The sequence below is a fragment of the Ruditapes philippinarum genome, unplaced genomic scaffold (assembly GCF_026571515.1).
Source record: "Ruditapes philippinarum isolate M1 unplaced genomic scaffold, ASM2657151v2 ctg2813_1_1_1_1, whole genome shotgun sequence".
Classification (NCBI taxonomy): domain Eukaryota; kingdom Metazoa; phylum Mollusca; class Bivalvia; order Venerida; family Veneridae; genus Ruditapes; species Ruditapes philippinarum.
In genome coordinates, this window is record NW_026854187.1 from 69,843 (window position 1) to 85,219 (window position 15,377).

A 15,377-nucleotide genomic window follows, 5' to 3' on the forward strand; every position below is an offset into this window, starting at 1 on the left:
TTTACAGAATAATGAATGAAAATTTTGTGTCTCCCTTAAAGTTTGAATAAAGGTCATCTCTGGTCAAAAACAAATCCATTATTGCATTCCAAATTGGTTTCAAATTTTGTCATCTAGGGTCAATAACTAGGTCACAGCACTTGTTTATTAAAGATTCCTCATACATTTTTAGTCCAATTATCATGGAAATATATCAGAAAGGTTGATTAATGATTTCTAGCACAAATAAGAATATAGGTCATCTTGTTTCAAAAACAAGGTCACAGTGCTTAAATATGGAAAATCTTTGTTTCCTCTCTATAGCGGTTACATTCTTAGCCCAAATGTCCTGAAAAATTGTCAGAAAATTTTAATTTGATAATGTTTAGCCCTAGCTCATATTTTGGTCATCTTGAGAAGAAAATTATGGTCACAAATTGCAGTGTTACTCATATGAGCATTAATCATTGCCCTCATGGCTCTCTTTTTTGCGTATTTTAACAGGTTCTTCAGAAAGGAGAGGGAAATTTGATTGTCTACAGAAGACTTTCTGGCCAATCCAAGGCTTATGACTATGTACACTGCCGTTATTGCAGAGGTTTCTACCATCATAAACTTCTGTGGAGTCATGTTAATATTTCCTATTCAAGAGAATAATTAAATGCCTGATGAGATAAGGGTTGCATTAATTGATGTTCTTTTTTCATTTTTATGTTTATGTATTAAGAGTTTATTTTTAACCAGGTTTTCCAAAGGAAAGAAACTGGTTATTAGATTGAGTATGTCAGAGGATGGGCCTAATCAATTTCTTCTGTGCTCAACTCTTCTTACATTTTTCAAGGGATTTTGATAAAACCTTAAAAGAACCTTAATGTCAGAAAGTGCCCTAGCACATTTGTCAGGGTTTTGATGTTCAAAAATGAGGTTTAAACGTTCTATATATAAACATGTTTGTCTAAGCCGACAACGTTGTTTTTATCAAGATGAAGTAAGTCAACTTTTCAGCGCGAAAATGAACCCCAACCTTGAAAAATTCGCCAAAAAACCTAAAACTAGTATGATTTAGATTGTTGAAGATACTGAATCAGGTAAAGATAAAACTTTACCACTGTTAATTGAATCAGACAATTGCCAAGAAGCTGACAAAAGATTGAAGATGGGGAAACCTTCACACCAGACATAGGGGAACCTTTACCCTGTTAATTGAATCAGATAATTTCTTAAACCCAATCATTTTGATAAAATTACAGAAGCTGCTTTAGAATGCTGCTTTCCTTACATGGAAGATCTAGAAGATTTTAAGTCCCATAGTAATGCAATAAAGATTAAATATGACCTCCAAAGAATGGTGACTGCAAAATGGGCCATGATTGTGAAGACAGAGCCTTATTCAATAGAAGCTGAGTCGATGCAGACACTTCTTGACCTTATCAAAGTGGAAAAGGCAGAAAAGCTGACAAGGCTGGTCTATACAATTTTCTTCTCTAGAACCATAAAACCTTAAACATTATTTTTAATGGATCACTATAAAAGATGTTCAAATCAAGACCCCTTGTTCAATTTGGCCCTGGCCAAAGACTTTTAATAGACATATATCATGTATAGTAAAGTCTTTGAAATTCTCCTGGACATCTAGAGCTTATATATTTTGCTGTTTGTTTGTTTGTTTGTTTCATTTTACGCCTTTTTCCAACAGTATTTCAGTCATATAGGCGGGTAGTTTCCTATCCATCGTTCCTGGAGAGTTACACCAGTACTAGACTACCTATATATTTTGCATGAAGCATTTTCTATTGGGTCACCTGCAGAGTTCCCAGTTCATGATAATAAAAGATAAATTGGCCCTGTTAAGGATCTTAGCAATTTTATAAGTAAAATAGTAAAGTTGTTTAAATCATGACCCCTGGAAACAAATTGACCTCATCCAGGGGCTTATTTGTGTTCTAAAATTTTTCAAAATCTTCTGCAGGGTCATGAGGTTTTGCATGTAGCAAGTAATGGGCCACAATGGTCTTTCACTTGGGGCATAACCAGTGTTTAAAGAATTATATATGGTCTTTGCATGTAGCAAGTAATAGGTCCAATGACCTTGCACTTGGGGCTCACCAGTTTATTTATTATATATTGAAACTTGAAAAATCATCATCAGAACTATTAGGCTTTGAGATTGGATATTTTTGAAAGATTTCCCACAGTCACTTTCAACATTGCTCTGCCCAGATAGCATATTAGCATAGCATAATAGTTTTTGAAACACTTCTTTCTCCAGAACTACATGCCCTATAGTTAAGAACTGAACTACTATCAAATGTCCCTAAATCAGGAGCCTGGAGACAATTTAGCCTAGAAATTTTAATTATTTTACATCTTTTAAATAATTTTCACCATCAATTTTTAGGCTAGAAATATACTTTGTGTAGTGTTATTATCAATCACTGGTCCAAGTTAATTTTTTTCAGCATCATTTGACAATAAAAGTTTTTTAAACATGAAAGAAGTATTTTGTTTTCACTTTTATTTTGATGTTCCTAGGTGACAGTCGATTAACTCTTCCATCTTTGGGTAAAGTAATATCAAAATGTTTGTTTTTATAGATACATCACATGCTCAACCAATGATCGACTTGTAAGGTTTTTTTTACTATTACTTTGCTACGGGCATTCTCTTGTCTGAGACACTGAATAATAGTCTAGTTTTGGATCAATTGAACAAATATTTGTAGAAATTTTGTGAACGCAACTCCTCTTAAACCGGATGGTAGATTTTGCTTAAACTTCCAGGGATGAACAACCTTATTGTGTAGATGGTAGTAAAGGTAGGGATTTTTGCTGCAACCAAAATTAACAGAATTATGGCAATTTGTTGATTTTTAGTTTTCAATTTGTGGCACATGTAGTCCAAAAAATATTTGACCTAGAGTCATAAGATTGAGAGAACAGTGGTGTGTGGGGGCATCCGTGTCCTATGGAAACATTTTTAGTTTATTTTAAATCTGGTTATAGAATGTCTTATATCATTGTTCGGCTAGAGGGCAGCATCAAACTCGCCTATGGTATAGAATAATTTTAGTTAAGTTTTCCACATGTTATATACTACTAAAAATAGAAAAAGAAGTTGGTACTGAATAACTTTAGTCAATCTCTAGTCTCTATGAATGGTCATAATCGCACAATAATATAAAAACAAGAGGGCCATGATGGCCCTGAGGTCGCTCACCTGTATATAGCCCCCCCCCCCCCCGGGCCATTTTTTACCCAAGGGCTTTTATTTGCTTATTTGAACAGACTTGGTAGACACCCATAAGAAGATGTTTCATGCTTAACATCTAAGTTCTAGCTCATTGGGTTTTTCAAAAGAAGATTTTTAAGTTTTTACTATATACACATATAGTTAAAAACAATGACACCCCTGGGGCAGGGCCATTTTTGACCCTTGGGCTTTTATTTTAACAAACTTTGTAGATATTTACTAAAAGATGTTTCATGCTTAATATCTAAACTCTAGCTTTTCGGGTTTTTTCAAAGAAGATTTTTAAGTTTTTGCTATACACAAAAATGGAAAATCAATGATCCCCGGGGCCGGGCCAATTTTGTCCCTGGGGCTTTTATTTGAACAAACTTTGTAGACACTGATTAGAAGATGTTTCATGCTTAATATCTAAACTCTAGCTATATGGATTTTTTCAAAGAAAATTTTTAAGTTTTTGCTATACACATATAAGGAAAATCAATGACCCCCGGGGCGGGGCCAATTTTGACCCCAGGGCTTTTATTTGAACAAATTTGGTAGACACCCATTAGAACATGTTTCATGCTAAATATCTTAGCTCTTGCTCTTTGGGTTCTTTAAAAGAAGATTGTTTAGGTTTTTACTATATGCATATAGGGAAATCAATGACCCCCTGAGGCGGGGCCAATTTTGACCCCAGGGCTTTTATTTGAACAAACTTGGTAGACACTAACTAGAAGATGTTTTATGCCAAATATCTTAGCTCTAGCTCTTTGGGTTCTTTAAAAGAAGATTTTTTAAGTTTTTACTATATGCATATAGGGAAAATCTATGACCCCCTGGGGCGGGGCCAATTTTGATCCCAGGGCTTTTATTTGAACAAACTTGGTAGACACTCACTAGAAGATGTTTCATGCCAAATATATTAGCTCTAGCTCTTTGGGTTCTTTAAAGGAAGATTTTTAAAGTCTTTACTGTATGCATATAGGGAAAATCAATGACCCCCTGGGCGGGGCCAATTTTGACCCTAGGGCTTTTATTTGAACAAACTTGGTAGACACTCACTAGAAGATGTTTCATGCCAAATATCTTAGCTCTAGCTCTTTGGGTTCTTTAAAAGAAGATTTTTTAAGTTTTTACTATATGCATATAGGGAAAATCAACAACCCCCTGGGGCGGGGCCAATTTTGACCCCAGGGCTTTTATTTGAACAAACTTGGCAGACACTCACTAGAAGATGTTTCATGCCAAATATCTAAGCTCTAGCTCTTATGGTTCTTTAAAAGAAGATATTTAAAGATTTTTCTTTTGGTTGCCATGGCAACCAGAGTTCTGCATGGAATTAAATTCTTTGAACAACATTTAAAGGTGACCACCAAAGGAACATTCCTGTGAAGTTTGGATGAAATTGGCTCAGTGGTTTATGAGGAGATGTCATTTAAAGCAAAAGTTTACGGACGACGGACGGACAAAGGACGGACGCCGGATGAAAAGAGATCACAAAAGCTCACCCTGTCACTTTGTGACAGGTGAGCTAAAAATAAGTTTGTCAAAGCAAGGACAAATTTGCCTCGAATGTTATGAATTATACTTGTTCCTGCATTACTGTAAGATGGTCTGGATGAAAGGACATTAAATTTAGTTTCATGCAAAATGACCCCTATGTTATCTAGAATATCTGGAGAAATCTCCCAATTCACCAGTGGAATGAACGATGTAAACAACACATGGGACATGATCACTTCACAAGCAGACCTTTTTAAGCCAATCTTCTGCTTCAAGCCCAAAGAAATCTTAGGAGAAGATATGCTTAGACTCTTCAATGTCAACTACAGTGAGCTTGGATCCAACAACAGAGGAGTGGAAGATGTCTCTATGTTTGGTTGGGAATCATTTCTTCAGCACATGTTATTGCTCTTGTTAAATTTAGTATTAAATTATAAATCACTTAATGGATTTTAATGAAACAATATACCTTATTACAGGGTTCATACAGACCATCCAGAACAAAATTCAAGGAGTTTTCAAGGACTTTTTCAAGTATTTCAAGGACTAAAATATGTGAAACACTAACGACAAATATGTGTAAAAGGGCGACAATGTATGAAATTAGTGTTTTACATGCTAATACCTGTTGAAGTACTATCAAATTTATGAAGTTTTTTCTAAGTGTGCAAGATTTTGCAGTAGTTGCTTCAGAGGGTGGGAGTGGTATTGTCAGATTATTGTTATTGTCATCTTTATTCAAGATAGTACTTGCACCTAAACTGAAGAAGCTAGTTATATCCTGATTACATTCTCTCGCTGTTGTGAATTGTTTGTGTTTCTCACTTTAATGTGCGATTTTATAGCGCTTTCACCCATTCCTGAAACGTCTATAACCTTATCACAAGCGCTAAACATCGCCTTTCTTTAATCATCCTTGAATTCTTTAATGAAAGGGTATTTTTCTACACATTTTGTCGAGAAATTACACTTCTTCATTTTTTGATGAAAACCCAAACCGGTCCGTGAAATTTACACGTCGATATTTCAATCGTGTATAAAAGCCGATACCCGTTCCGTACCGTCTTACTATCTCGTTACGAAGTTTTTTAAATTGATGTATATTTGAGTTTTCTTTTGTTTTTTTTGTTTTTTGGCCGCTGTTTTACTCATTTTAGTCGTTTTGTGGTACTTAATGAGGAATTTGTGGATTATTGAACACAATTCTCAAGTTTCCTGTAAAATTCAAGGAGTTTTCAAGGACTTTTTCCCTAAACAAAATTCAAGGAGTTTTCAAGGACTAACCACCAAATTCAAGGACTTTTCATGGCCTGTGCGAACCCTGTTATTAAATGGTTCATCAGTGAGCAATTACCTCAGAGTTTTGGCCACTTTGAAAACAAGTAGTTTGCCATTTCATTTTCCAGGAGGTATTGGGTACCCAGTGTGTGTGTGTGGGGGGGGGGGTATTGGTCACTGTGACAGCTCTAGTTTTATTGGGTTTGTGCTGCTTCTTCTACTCTGTGTGGGCAGGTATTTTACTATGCATGTGGTTGTTTCCTGATTCAATCATTTCCTTTTGTTGTATTTTAGAGGGAAGCATTGAAGTAACATTCGCTGAAGTTCTCAATTTTGTGACAGGGGCAGACGACATTTCACCATGTGGATTTTCTAAATTGATCAATGTTGACTTTGATATATGGCATATGCATCAACTTGTGCACTTCAGATGTGGTTGCCAAGAGTTACAGACCCTGACATGGTGTCTAAAATAATGTTTAGGGCTTTGAAAGAGACTTATGGATTCATGTCAAAGTGTATTTCTTCAGTATCAAATGTACTTTGCTAAAAACAGCTAAATCATTTTGTTTCAATTGATCTTTTAATTCTTTGTTAAGATCCATGCTTTATATGCTACTGTCAAAAGTTTACTGATGTAGATGTATACTGATGATTGAATAAATTTTCTGTGAACAAATTTAGCTTGACTATTCAAAGAAAAAGGAGAGCAGGCTTGACCAAAGTTGCCGGACCGTCGACATGTTTCAGAACTAATTTCTGGTACAAATACAGGAATATATCCAAGACCCATAAGACCATTAGTTTTCTCCTTGAATAAAAGAATGTAAAACAAGTTTTCATTTGCAGTTTAATCTTAAGTGTCTAATCAAATTCCAGATACATAAGACTTTCAATGACCTCGTTGTACTCGGAAAAAGATGTTGGTGTTACTGCATTATTACGATAGCGCTATGCCAGGCAAAAAACGTACATATTATAATGAAGAAAAACAAGAGGGCCTTGATGGCCCTGAGGTCGCTCACCTGTATATAGGCCCCCCCACCCCCCAACCCCAACGTTGCAGGGCCAATTTAACCCGAGGGCTTTTATTTGCACAATCTTGGTAGACACCCATAAGAAGATGTTTCATGCTAAACATCTAAGCTCTAGCTCATTGGGCTTTTTAAAAGAAGATTTTTTTTTAAGTTTTTACCATACACATATAGTTAAAAACAATGACACCCCTGGGGCCGGGCCAGTTTTGACCCCAGGGCTTTTATTTGAACAAACTTTGTAGACACTTACTAGAAGATGTTTCATGCTTAATATCTAAACTCTAGCTATTTGGGTTTTTTCAAAGAAGATTTTAAGTTTTTGCTATACACATATGAAGAAAATCAATGACCCCCGGGGCGAGGCCAATTTTGACCCCAGGTCTTTTATTTGAACAAACTTTGTAGACACTCACTAAAAGATGTTTCATGCTTAATATCTTAACTCTAGCTATTTGGGTTTTTTCAAAGAAGATTTTTAAGTTTTTGCTATACACATATAAGGAAAATCAATGACCCCCGGGGCGGTGCCAATTTTGATCCCAGGGCTTTTATTTGAACAAACTTGGTAGACACCTATTAGAACATGTTTGATGCTAAATATCTTAGCCATAGCTTTTTGATTTCTTAAAAAGAAATTTTTTTAAGTTTCTACTATATGCATATAGGGAAAATCAATGACCCCCCGGGGCGGGGCCAATTTTAACCCCAGGGCTTTTATTTGAATAAACTTTGAAGACACCTATTAGAACATGTTTGATGCTCAATATCTTAGCCATAGCTCTTTGAGTTCTTTAAAAGAAGATTTTTTAAGTTTTTTCTATATGCATATAGGGAAAATCAATGACCCCCTGGGGCGGGTCAATTTTAACCCCAGGGCTTTTATTTGAACAAACTAGGTAACCACCCATTAGAACATGTTTCATGCTAAATATCTTAGCTCTAGCTCTTTGGGTTCTTTAAAAGAAGATTTTTTAAGTTTTTACTATATGCATATAGGGAAAATCAACGACCCCCTTAGGCGGGGCCAATTTTGACCCCAGGGCTTTTATTTGAACAAACTTGGTAGACACTCACTAGAAGATGTTTCATGCTGTAAAGTTTCATGACTCTAGGTCAAATACTTTTTGAGTTACGTGCGACACAAGTTGAAAATTGCAAAATTTTACTAAGTCAAGGGCAATAACTCTGAAAATACTAAAAATATCCAGATGAAAATACCCAGGTGCACAACTACACATGCTGATCAACATTCCTGTAAAGTTTCATGACTCTAGGTCAAATACTTTTTGAGTTACGTGCGACACAAAAGTGAACGGACGGACGGACAGAAGGACGGGTGGAAGGACGGAAGGACGGACGGACAAGGGTAAATCTAAATGCCCGCCACTAACGTGGGGGCACAAAAAGAGGATTACTGGCAACACTGTAGGCAATGTAAATATGTCTCATAATTTAGTACCGTATAACCTAAAATGTCCTTTTTGGTGTTAAAAAATCTTTCCGCTCATTAAGTTAATTACGTTTGTACACCAGTCTACTCACGTGCTTTTTCCGGTAAAAACAAAAACGTAAAAATGTTCCGTTTCTTTTTCTTTATTTACTTATCATCCTTTCCAGCACTTAACTGTAGATCTACAATAGAATTAGTCAGACAATGTGATGCAAAACTGTGTGAGTTGTCATATGATATGCCAGGACTGTATATTTTTACATGCCATAATTATGTTACAGAACGTATTGAAATAGACAGATTTCCAAAAAGTGTTTTCAATGTGAGGAATTTACACATGTTGAGAGAAATAAATATCAAGTATGGGATTGGTTTAAGCAAAGACTTGTGCCAAACTGTTATTGTGGAATCCTGTGTAACTGTCAAAGCTGCACAACAATCTGCTGACTGCTGCGCTTGGTAAGTGAATTTTGCCATTCAATTTCATTAACTTTGTTTTAAACAAAATTAATGGTAATTAACCGCAGCTTCTGTTTTAAGGAGGAAGGAACGTACTTTTTCAGAAATAAGAATGACATCTCCAGAATGGAAGTTCAGAGATTCCCGAATAGCTTTTTAGACACAAGCAATATGCATTTATTACAAAGTGTATTCATCCAGTACACTGAAGATCTGCCGGAAGAACTTTGTTGAATATTCGTCAATTTAAATGCCTGCATTGATTTGTACATTGGATTTAGTAATGAGCAAGTTCATTGTTGCAAGGTATTAAAATAGTTATGTTTTCACATAACATTTCTTGCTAAGTTAAATTCAATATTTTGAAAGGTGTCGAAAAAGAACTGGAAAAGAAAAAAACAAAAGGTGATAATACATTATCATGTTTTACTTATTTATTGAAATTGTATCATTCTTTTAATACAATATGTTTTACTTACTTAATTCCAGCAGAGTGAAACAAAGAGAGCTACCACTGCTAGTGATAGTCAGACTTTTGCGACAAAGGTAGGATAACTTTCCTTTCAGTTCAGGTTATATATATATAATTATATACATTGTGTGTGTGTACCAGTTTGTTTCAGCTTTTTTAAACAATTGTGCTTCGAAACACTCGGTGAATGAATCATTACCAAGTTAATAAAATATTGAGAGGTTTTATAACATTCTTACATGATGACCTTCATAAATAGCCTGTAGACTAATAAGGTAATTGCACCTATTTGGACATGCACAAGTGGTTCTACCATAGTGATTGCTCTTATTATAATACAATATAATATGTTTTATTTAGTAATTTATTGAAATTATACCATTCAGAATGATGTCACCAAGCAGTCGCAGCAGTGCAACTAAGAGTGCTACTGCTACTAGCACTAGTCAGCAAGGCAGTCAGTCTTTTAAGACACAAGTAGGATAACTTTCCTTTAAGTTCGCATTATATAAAGTACCAGTTTGTTTCTGCTTTTAAGAAGAAAAATTAAGTATAAAATTCAATGACACTGCAAAATATTATGACAAAGTCTCTGGTCTAGTAAAGTTTCTATGATTGGTTACAGGAAACAGTAGCTGTAGATTTCTTACATTTATTTATTTTTCTTTAAGAATGAATCCAATATGGTTTTACTCACATTTCTGTATAAACTAGAGTAAATGAACAAAAAAGTGAACAACTTCATGTTTTACAGTCTTAGAAACAGAGCTGCATCAGTACCAAGGGTGTAGTACTTAAGTACCAGTACCAGTACTTGGCAAATTATGCAGTACCATTACCAGTACCAGTACTAGATTTTAGCTCGGTACTGCAGTACCAGTACTTTTTTTGGTGAAGTAATTAAGTATCAGTACCATTACTTTTATATATTCATCAAAGTTTGAATAAATACAGTGTCAAACAAATAATTGCAAATATTATTCAGCAAAGAAATAAAATCATAATTTACTTAAAAGCTGCATACCTCCAGATGACCCAAAATATTTCAAGAAAATTAAACTTGGAAAAAAATTACTAAAACTTTGAGAAAATTTAACAAATTAAAGATTCAAGTGATAATTTATATCTTATGTGCAACTAATGACTGTATTTTGTAGTATTTATTACTATATTTCTACTGCGTTACTAACACAGTAGGGGCTATTTATGCATGTTTTGACCTCTTTTTGGTAATTTATATGGATTTTAAGTGCCGATTGTAATGTGTCAAGTACTTTCTTTGTTCATTTAACAATATTTTACCTTTAAATACATTTTCAAAATTTTCATGAAAATTAGGATGAATCTGGAGGCATGCTGCTTAAAGTTTTAACATACTTTTTACAAACAATATTTACTTTAACATACTTTTTACAAACAATATTTACAACATAATTATATTCATGTCATATCTAATTGTTTAGTAACAAGTCAACTGTATAAATACAATGCAAACATCTTTCATTTAAAACACAACAGTCTTTTGTTGCCTTTCACACCTCTGTTCAATTTATACCAAAGTAAATAACAACTTTTTATGGTGCTAACAATATCACTTTTTTCACTTGAGATGGGATTTTTTAGAATAGAAGAAATTAATTAGTGTTAATTTTGCTCTTTTACTAGTAAATACAAAGTAATAAAATATTTTAATAAGGATATTTTAGGGTAAAGAGTTATTGAGTCTGTTTATCTTAATTTAATTTTTACTTAAAGTCTTTGGTGCTTTTTATGATGAATACTATGTTAACATTTGAAGGAATATTGCAGCAAATTATCTTTTGATTTGATAACTTACTTTTTCAAAAAATAAAATATAGTTAATGTAATTTACAGTTTTATTTTATGAGAAAAATTGATGTTATTTTTAATTTTATCAAAACCAAAAGTACTGGGTAATGCAGTAGCAGTACCACTTTTTAAGACAGTAATGCAGTACCAGTACCAGTAGTAGCAAAATTTTGTAAGAGTAATTCAGTATCAGTACCAGTACTTGCAAAATCGCTGCAGTACGTACTGCAGTACCAGTACCAGTACCAGTAATGCAGCTCTGCTTAGAAATAAGCAGTTGCTTGGTTGATCATCAAAGTTGAAGGCAGGTAGAGTAGAGCTAGTTGAAGTAATACTGAACTTGTTCATGAGCCGGCTTGATTCTAAAACTTGTTTCAGATAGTTCCTTCTCTGAAGTGTTTAATAAGAAAATATTCTATCTACCAGTATCTCAATAGTTTCTCAGTGTTGTATTGTTTCATTTTAGATGAAAAGTGTGATAGATGTTTAAAACACAGAGGGAATGACTTCAACCTTAGAGGGTATGACTTCAACCTCAAAGGGCGAGACTGCAAGAGGCAAGATGACCAATTGGAATGACATGAGCAAATTCAAGTGTGACCGTCACAAGGATGCTACAGACCAAATTTGAAGTAAATCTGTCCAGTAGTTTCAGAGAAGAAGACCATTGTTGACGCATGACGACGGACAAAGGACGATGGACGCCGGAGCATCCCCCTTTGATACTAATAGCTCACCCTGAGCCTTCGGCTATAGTGAGCTAAAAACCCAAAAGATCAAAAAACAAGGGGTAATTACCCAATATATACAACAAAATGTTATCTGTAACCCTGCCCCCCCGGGTCACTTGATTTTACATACTGTGAAATCATTTGTATTCGTGGGCATGAAATTTCGTGGTTTTATCAAAACAGGCATTTTCGTGGGTTCTTAAATTCGTGGATTTTCATTTTCTTGTAAAAAAAAAATAAGTAATGGAAAGTAATCTTTCACTTAATCACTGCGCTGTTTTACTTACCCCGTGTATATAACACAGCTCTTGTTAATAAATTTAATCCTGGCCTCTGGCAGTAACACAATTACTGCCGATAATTGACTGCAATTAACACCTTTGTGTGACATGATATGCAGCTCCATTATATGCCCCTATAATTCGCCAATGTAAACATCGCATAAATTATACGACATCTGCCAATTTTTTAACCAGCCAGTAAAAAAGTTAACACCCCGAATTAGTTCCAAAACTACACACTACATCACATCGACTGTGTAAATTTATAGGCATATAAATTAATACCAGTAAATGGCTCAATACAGTTACATACATGTATGTGTGCATCTAGTGTAAAGACGACGGCTTCTTTGATATTTTCGGAATAGCAGTCACACATATACATATTGGAAAAAATATATTTAAATGGATCATATAAACACTAGTCGTTAAAAGTTTTATCGGGGATAATTAATGCACTTGGTTCCCATATTTACTCGATTTTGTCACGTATTCTGGCTAACACAATCAAGTAGCCTACAACGATCAAGTAGTCCCCTGATGTTTACATGCGACGAACATTTGTGACAGCAAACCGAAGACATACAATCGATTTTTCTTTCAAGTTTCTTAAATATTGCAAAATTAAACTATTTATGGATTTAATTTGTCACTGACCTGATTATAATATACATTCATACCACAAATATCGGCCGGAAAAGCGCCGACGCATGTTGTGATATATGGAACAGAGACATGGTAAGAAGCGTTTGTTGGGATAAAATTTCGTCGGGTCTTAAATTCGTGGATTGACCTATCCACGAAAACCACGAAAATTCGTGCCCCACGAATAATGATGATTTCACAGTATATTTGATAAACAGGTATGAATTGACACAGTTGCAGATGGAGAACTGAACAGTGGTATTAGTTGACCTAGGTTTTGGTCTACTTTTTATTTTTTTACACCATTATCATTCTGTACTTGGATGTGTGACCTGGGGCCAATAACCCATTGTTTAATTTTACTGGTAAATATATACTAAATATTTTTTCATTATTTTTTTTTAAATGGGATGAATTGATCAGCTTGGTTTGAGTTGTCAATAAATCTAAAACATCTTAGGTAATAATAAGAAGCTACAAAGACTGTTAATAATGTAATGAAATGAATCCTCATTTTGTACATGTGTTACCTTTATATATAATGTCCAAAGAGCAATAGTATTTTATTTTCTCAATCTTGGTCAGAAATTATCTATACTGAGGAACACTGTATCAATTTTTCACAAATTCATGGATACCAAACTCTTGGCTTTTTGAAAGTGCAACAGAAATTTATTGCCTACAATGAGAAATTGTGTGAATAATCCTTGTTTAACATTAAGAGCCAACCATATAGAAACACATATAGTGAATTAAAGGAGACAATAAGCACCAGTCCTGTGTGGTATCTTTTTTATACTAATCAAATTAAGTATTTTATTATAGTTTGAAGAATTCACAGCACTTCAATAGATGCTATTATAATTTGTTTTATGAGTCAGAGGAAAATGGTGCAGAAACGAAGTCGCCCAGTCACTGATTTACTATTTATGAAGTCATTTGATAGAAATATTACAGTTCAAGAATATAACAGATGTGTGTGACATGGTCCATAAAATTGCTCCCAGTATTGACATTGTACTGTGTGAGATTCAAACAAGGAGACAAAGCCAGGGGAAATGGAGAATACCAGCACCTAAGTTGAAGAAGATGCAGGAGTGGATTGCTACAGGAAATAGTATTTTGAGAATCATCAGCTTATAAACTCCTTATGTCAAATTCCTCAGTACATTTTTGGTATGAACCTAATATTAATCCCCTTCTAGATTTCTTTTTTATCAGAGTAAAAGTATATAGAAAAATTCTGGTTACATGTCATTCCCTTGGAAGCAACCAAACCCAATTTGAAAATTGCAGACTCTGTTTTATTGAGTCTGTTCATGAGAGAGAGTGAAAAGTGTAACATCTCTCCCGCCCACTAGCACTGGCTTAAGTGGTATTCAAGTGTTGTACAGATTATTTCCAACAGTTGGAATATGTATGTTCTTAAAATTGTAGAGTGCTCATCATCTGACCTTTGACGGACTTCATCTTAGCAGAAAAGGTGCTGAACAATGTTATAAAGTTATTGTAGAAAATACCAGTGTGCATGACAAGCCAACACGTGACAGCCACTCATCTTTTGCTTTTGATTTGGAAGATTTGCCAGTTCTTGGGGATGTTAGAATTAAGGAAACATTGAAGAAATTACATATGCAGATATTGTTCAGAACAAGGTAATTTTGTTTGTCATTAAGAAGAGATAGGCCTTATATGTGTGAGTTTCTTTTGAGACATGCATTATATTTCAACAGTGCTGAGTGCAAGTTGAAGTATCTAAAAATTCTATGCACACCAAAATGAAAAAATTTAACAAATTTTAAAGTGCCAACCATATAGAAACTCATATAAGCAATAAGAACCTGTGTGGTATCTTTTTTATACTAATCAAATTAAGTATTTTTAATAGTTTGAAGTAGAAGAATCCACAGCACTTCAATAGATGCTATTATAATTTGTTTTGTGAGTCAGACGAAAATGGTGCAGAATCGATGTCTCACAGTCACTGATTTACTATCAATGAAATTACTAGTTATGTCATTTGATAGAAATATATCAATTTAGGAATATATCGGATGTGTGTGACATGGTCCATGAAATTGCTCCCAGTATTGACATTGTACTGTGTGAGATTCCAACAAGGAGACAAGACAGGGGGAAATGGAGAATACCAGCACCTAAGTTGAAGAAGATGCAGGAGTGGATTGCTACAGGAAACAGTATTTTGAGAATCATCAGCTTATATACACCATATGTCAAATTCTGAAACTCCTCAGTACATTTTTGGCATGAAACTAATATTAATCCCCTACTGGTTAGCTTAAAATTTAAGGACTGCATATTTTCATCTTTTCTGTTCATTAAAATGTCTTCAGTTTCTGGTCTGATCAGTATAATATAATACTGTTTTACAAATCAACATGGTTCTCATTCTGCTTTTTTAATCAGGGGAATTTTACAAGATGTAATTTTGTTTGTCATTAAGAAGAGATAGGCCTTATA

General features: G+C 34.4%; 1 long non-coding RNA gene across 1 annotated transcript; it reads left to right on the top strand.

Annotated features, from left to right (window-relative positions):
- The first annotated feature begins 12,676 nt into the window (after nucleotides 1-12,676).
- Nucleotides 12,677-15,155, top strand: LOC132739332 (uncharacterized). Its single transcript, XR_009626980.1, has 3 exons — nucleotides 12,677-14,072; nucleotides 14,334-14,551; nucleotides 14,940-15,155. It is a non-coding gene; the product is annotated as an uncharacterized LOC132739332 (long non-coding RNA).
- Nucleotides 15,156-15,377: the final 222 nt, after the last annotated feature.